This window comes from Oculina patagonica, unplaced genomic scaffold, assembly GCF_052425735.1.
Source record: "Oculina patagonica isolate OP01 unplaced genomic scaffold, crgOcupat unplaced863, whole genome shotgun sequence".
NCBI classification, from domain to species: Eukaryota; Metazoa; Cnidaria; class Anthozoa; order Scleractinia; family Oculinidae; genus Oculina; species Oculina patagonica.
Window position 1 is genome coordinate 1 of NW_027558761.1, and position 5,395 is coordinate 5,395.

The window sequence follows — 5,395 nt, forward strand, 5'->3', positions numbered from 1 at the left end:
ACAGTCAACTCTCTCTAAGACGGACACCGTCGGGACCGGCCCCAACTATCCGTCTTATAGAGGTGTCCGCCTTATAGAGAGTCGAGGTAACGTGACACCAGAAATTTTGAGACGATAAAGCTAAACGGTTATGCACAACGAATACACGTCTGTTTTAGTCACTTACGTTAGCAAAACCTATAAAGTGAAACAAAAATAATATCAGAGATTCAACTTGTTGTTAATAACAAACGGTGATACTGTAAGTAGAAAACTAAATCTAAAAGTTTAAGCAGAGAAGTAATGCGTTTTAGCGGATTGTTTTCGGTAAATTTGGTATTCTAAAGGCGCTGACTTGCTATAACAAGTTTGGAAGTATTATTCACGAAAAAATAACTTTTAGTGCCTGCTGTCCGTTGGCGGTATCAAAGTGTCCGTTGTCCGTCTTAGAGAGGTGTCCGTCTTACAGAGAGCATAACCAGGTGTCCATCTTATGGAGGTGTCTGTCTTATAGAGGTGTCCGTTAAGAGAGAGTTGACTGTATGCAAAATAAATCGTGAAGCGAGGGAAAAATAAAGAAAAACATGCCAAGAAATTACTTATAACCAATGTTAGCAAAAATAAAGCTTGAATTCTTCGGCATCTAGCATTCAGTTTTACCTTATTTCATTTTTTCTACGACGCCGAGTTGCCGTACAAAAATACTGAACAACTAGACAGAGCTTTTGCCGGTCGCCTTTTTTTTTACATTTAACGGATCAACAACAAGGGTTGTCATGAACTTATTTTAATTGAAACTATCCAAAGGCTAATCAAAACTAGGGCCTGTTTATATGGAGGAGAGTTGTCCCTGGTAAGAGGGTTACGCTCCATACCGAGCTACCCCTTTTTCTCCATATAAACAGTTTGGTCATTTTTGCTTGGAAAACCAAGAGAAACGTCTTTGGAAGAACTATATTTTCACACAACGTCTTACCATCCTTGAAAAAAATTTAATAGAGGTAGGGTGTTTAACGGGCGGTTCCGAGAGGTAGTCTAGTGTCTTATTGAAGACGAACCGTATGGCATTTGAACTTAGCTGAGACTTTCTGTTCAAATGCCCAACTCCCCTGCAGTTTATAATTATATACAGTCAGTCAGTCAGTCAGTCAGTCAGTCAGTCAGTCAGTCAGTCAGTCAGTTAGTAAGTAAGTACGTAAGTTAGGCTGGAAAAAACCTGTAAACGTCATATAACTCTTCAGTTTTAATCAATGGAAATGAACAATGTAATTTTTACATTTCTTGCGTTGCTTTATCCTGTTCAACTACCTTGAAAAGATATATAAAAAAATACCTGAGTAAAGTATTCGTCATTGCGTTTTACCTCGAAGGAAAATATGCCAAGTAGCTAAGTGCAGTGCGCAGTTGCAAAAGGACATTGCGTTAGCATAAATTTAGGATTTTGGCAGTGATGTGATGGATCGTGTGGTCGCCCTTTTAAAAGATAACGTGGGAATAGACCTCTTAAGCTACGTATGCAAGTTGTCCATTTCAGATCATGTGATGTTCTCAGATGATTGTTCTGTTGTCTATCTGGAAACTTTTCATTAATTTCCACGTGAATATGTTTGAATTTGAAAGAGATAATACTCAAGGACAACATCAAATTAACATTACGTGGTCTTAATTTGGACAACTGAACTACTAGTTAGTTGAAGTCAGTTGTGATCAGAAGTTCACAAGCAAGTAAAGTAAGAATAAAGGTATTAATATGGCTCTGAAGATTTAAGACGAAACCACAGATGTAGTAGTAAACCGTTTACAGCCCAACAGAATCAAACCCGCTGAAAATACGGCTCTGTAAGGAAAGAACTTCAAGATTAAGAGTTTATTTAAGCTGGAAATGAATGCCACTGTGCTTGATCGCTCTTGAAAGTGAAGCGAACTTGCCTGAATAATTTGGCAGCCCGATGACATGGTTGAAAAGTCTCATCGTGCCTTATAAAGTTATGCTGGATAATTCAGTAGGAAGCATAGCACAAGCAGCGGATCTAGCGAGGTCGGTAGCAATGATATACCTTTATTGTACGGTAAATTGTTCAGATAGCGATCTAAACGCCCGGGGTTCTAAACGAGTCCAGTTTCTTCTGCTGTCGCCTCCGTCTTTGTAATGTGCTTCAAGCGTAGAATAAACCTTAAATTGACAACAAATTCTGCTTTGGTTTTCTGACAAATATCTCCATTCTTTCCACTTCCCGAAGCCCATTTTGAATGAAAAAAGTTCACGACTATTAGTGCCAATGTAAAAGTAGAATTTTCACACTGACAACGTCTCGGAGAAAATAAATTTTAAGCGTCATTTTAAGCAGATTTGACGGCAGATTTGATTGGCCAGAAAAACTGTTTTTCTGGCCAATCAGAAAGAAGGGATTTAAACACTTCTGAAACTGGTTTGGTAAAAGAAAGTGCCCAGGGGCTGTCCCGAGCTTGTTGTAAACTGTCGCCCGAAAATCCCGTCGTCCCGATGATCTTCCCGTCGCCCCGACTAACTGCCCCTGGGTCTCCGAGGATGTTTGCGGCGTTGCGATGGATCAAAACCACACTTAATGGGTCTTTTGTCTGCCGTAGGTGGAGGGAGATTTTTCCATTACTCAACAGACGATATATGACTTTACACGTTAGGTTTTTTATAGCTGTCGTCGAGGAGGAGATGTTTTCGGTTTGTGATTTTAAAAGTTCTTTCCAAGAACTTGGTATTGCAGATAAAAGCCCGTAGTATTGTAGAAAGTTGCAGTTTATGTGGAATTTCTGTTGGAAGGACTGAAAAGAAAGAAAGAATTTTTTGTTCGTCTACGACCCTGGATACATTTTTATGCCCCTGAGGTGCCAGTTTTGGAAGAACACTGGCCTTTTTGTTTATTTTTATAAACTCATTATTCCATGTAATTTGATTTAATACGTCGCTCTTCGTCTTAGGTACGTTATTGGCTAACTCTTGCCAGTAAGCTATTATATCGTTGTAAAATTTCGGGAGCGATTTATCTAAATTAATGCATTTGGCATCATAGTTGCACTCGAAGATTGGTGTGCCACCTACACTTGATAGCAGTGAATTTGGTATAGCTTTCCATGGTGCGTCATCTGTAGAACACAAACGCTTTACCCAACATAATTTTAGAGCTTTATCGAATACCGTGAAGTCAGTCATATTTAGACCTCCTTCTTCTTTGCATTTGATGATCGCAGATTTTTTATTTAAGGCTGCTTAAAAAGTTTAGATTTATGTTTTATCACGCATGTCACTAGAACTCCTAGTTGGAAAGGTTTGATGGAGGTTTGTAAGATGTTATTTTATGGCAGAATTCAAACTTTGCCGTTTTCCTCGTCTTCCAAAGCTTAAGTTTAATTTTTTTTCTACTATCAACAGATAAAAAGCCTTGAACACAAAATAATGCTTTTCTTTTCTTTATTATTCTACCTCACATGTTTTACATTTGCATTACTATTCTTACATGACTGCGAGGTTATCCTTAGTTCATAATCATCTTGTCGTGAACCCAGAATTCATGGGAGGGCACGCTGGTGTAGACGCCAGGATAACCAGCTTTACCGCAGTCGGTCCCAAAGCTTGTAACTCCCTCGAGGTACCACTTGCCATTGAACTCGCAAACCAGTGGACCCCCACTATCGCCTTGACAGGCATCCACCCGTCCCGCGTCAAAACCAGCGCAGATCATGGAGTCGTAAATCTCTTTGTAGTTGCTCCTACGCATACATTCAGTACCAGTACCAACGATTGGTACTGACGCTTCCTGAAGGTAGTCTGCTGGGTTTCCCCCATGAAATTCTAATGTTCCCCAGCCTGTAATGTAGCATGTCTTGTTTGGTACCAGGGCGAGGTTCTCGTCTGGGAGGCACACGAGCCCGACACCTGCACCAAGTGTCGCTTTTGTCTTCAGTTTTAAGAGCGCGATGTCGTGAACGAGCGAATTAGGATCGAAGCTCTCATGCATTATAATCTTTTCAACCTGCAGTTCTTGTGCAATGTCGGTTGATTTGTAGGCTCCCATCCTACATGTGCATCAAAATAAACACAATTAGATAAAAAAAAAACCGCCGGTCCTAAAGTTTGTGATGTCCAGTTAGTTTACGCTGTGTAACATGATCATAATTTTATTTCATCCAAGTCGCCATTCGACTTGTTATTTATCCATATTTATTCACAGGGAGCCCATACAAGCGGTGTGACTGTTTGTATGTTCAAAATGTAAAAAAGGTACAAGAACAACGAAAGGGACTTATTGACTAAAAAATATTGCGAGTAATGCCTACATTTAAGCTCAAAATACACGTAAATCTACCTCTTTTTGTTTATTACATGTTTTATTTCGTCGCAACGTCTCTGCAGCTCAAAATACTGTTACTATAACGTGGCTCTCTCCTCCGCAGAGGCCTCTTTCATGTTCCGTGCGGGCTGGGAAATGGGGAGAGGTGAAAAGTAAGCTCGCGGAGCCTGGAGAGAATCGAAACGAAAGCGCGACACTGGGAAGGGAGAAGGAAAGGCGAGAGGTTTCTTCGCCCTTCCCGTCGTTCCCCGCGCTCCCCCTATTTTTCATTTTTCGTGCTTTTCGCCTCCCCCCCCCCCCCCCCAACTTTTTATTTCGCCTTCCCCACACTAAAGAAGCCTCTGTGGAGGAGAGAGATAACGTGGAGTAACAATCAGCCTAATACGAATATTACAGTTTGCTTTAAGTGAGCAGCATATTTTCTCTACGATAGCATTCTGATTAAGTCTTCAATAGGAAATATTTTCAATTTTTGCCTCTCGCGTATTACGTTTTCGTGTTTGTACCGATAGGAAGACTAGCCAGATGGTCTATCAGTTTAGGCACTATCTGCGTAAGTTCGGCAAAGACGTTTCCGCTACGTGGTTATGTTTGGCCCTGGCAAGTCTTTTTTTAAAGTGCTTTGTTTGGTTTTGAACGGTTTCCTATTTAGAGATTATTGCGACAAGATCACGGGACATGAGGGGTGGAAAAGCTAAGAGAAACCCGTTGATCAAGCATCCAAGATACTCCAAGAGTCCTTACAATGCTGAACATATATAAAAAAAATAAAAAATATAGAAATAAAATATAGAAATAAAAATACAGAAATAAGTATCAAACTAATATTTTCGAAACAGTGCTGTTTTAAAATTTTAGGGTAATATTCTTATATTAAAATGGCTCACTTAAGTAAATTGACTCACACTTTAACATTTAACATCTTAAAAACATTTCAAATTGCTAAAAAGGATAGATGAATGGAAAATATTTCTCAAAGCAGCTAATCAAATCTTGGTCCATTTAGCATTTGTCGTCCGTACTTTATACATTTTTTGCTGGTGTTCTCATAGATATTAGCGAAATTTAAAGTTTGATCAACGGACAAAACT

The 5,395-nt window shown here is 39.6% G+C and overlaps 1 pseudogene; it reads right to left on the reverse strand.

The window, feature by feature from the left end:
* Window positions 1-3,466: 3,466 nt before the first annotated feature.
* LOC144641344 (trypsin-1 pseudogene) lies at window positions 3,467-4,029 on the reverse strand (annotated as a pseudogene).
* Between the last annotated feature and the right edge of the window lie 1,366 nt (window positions 4,030-5,395).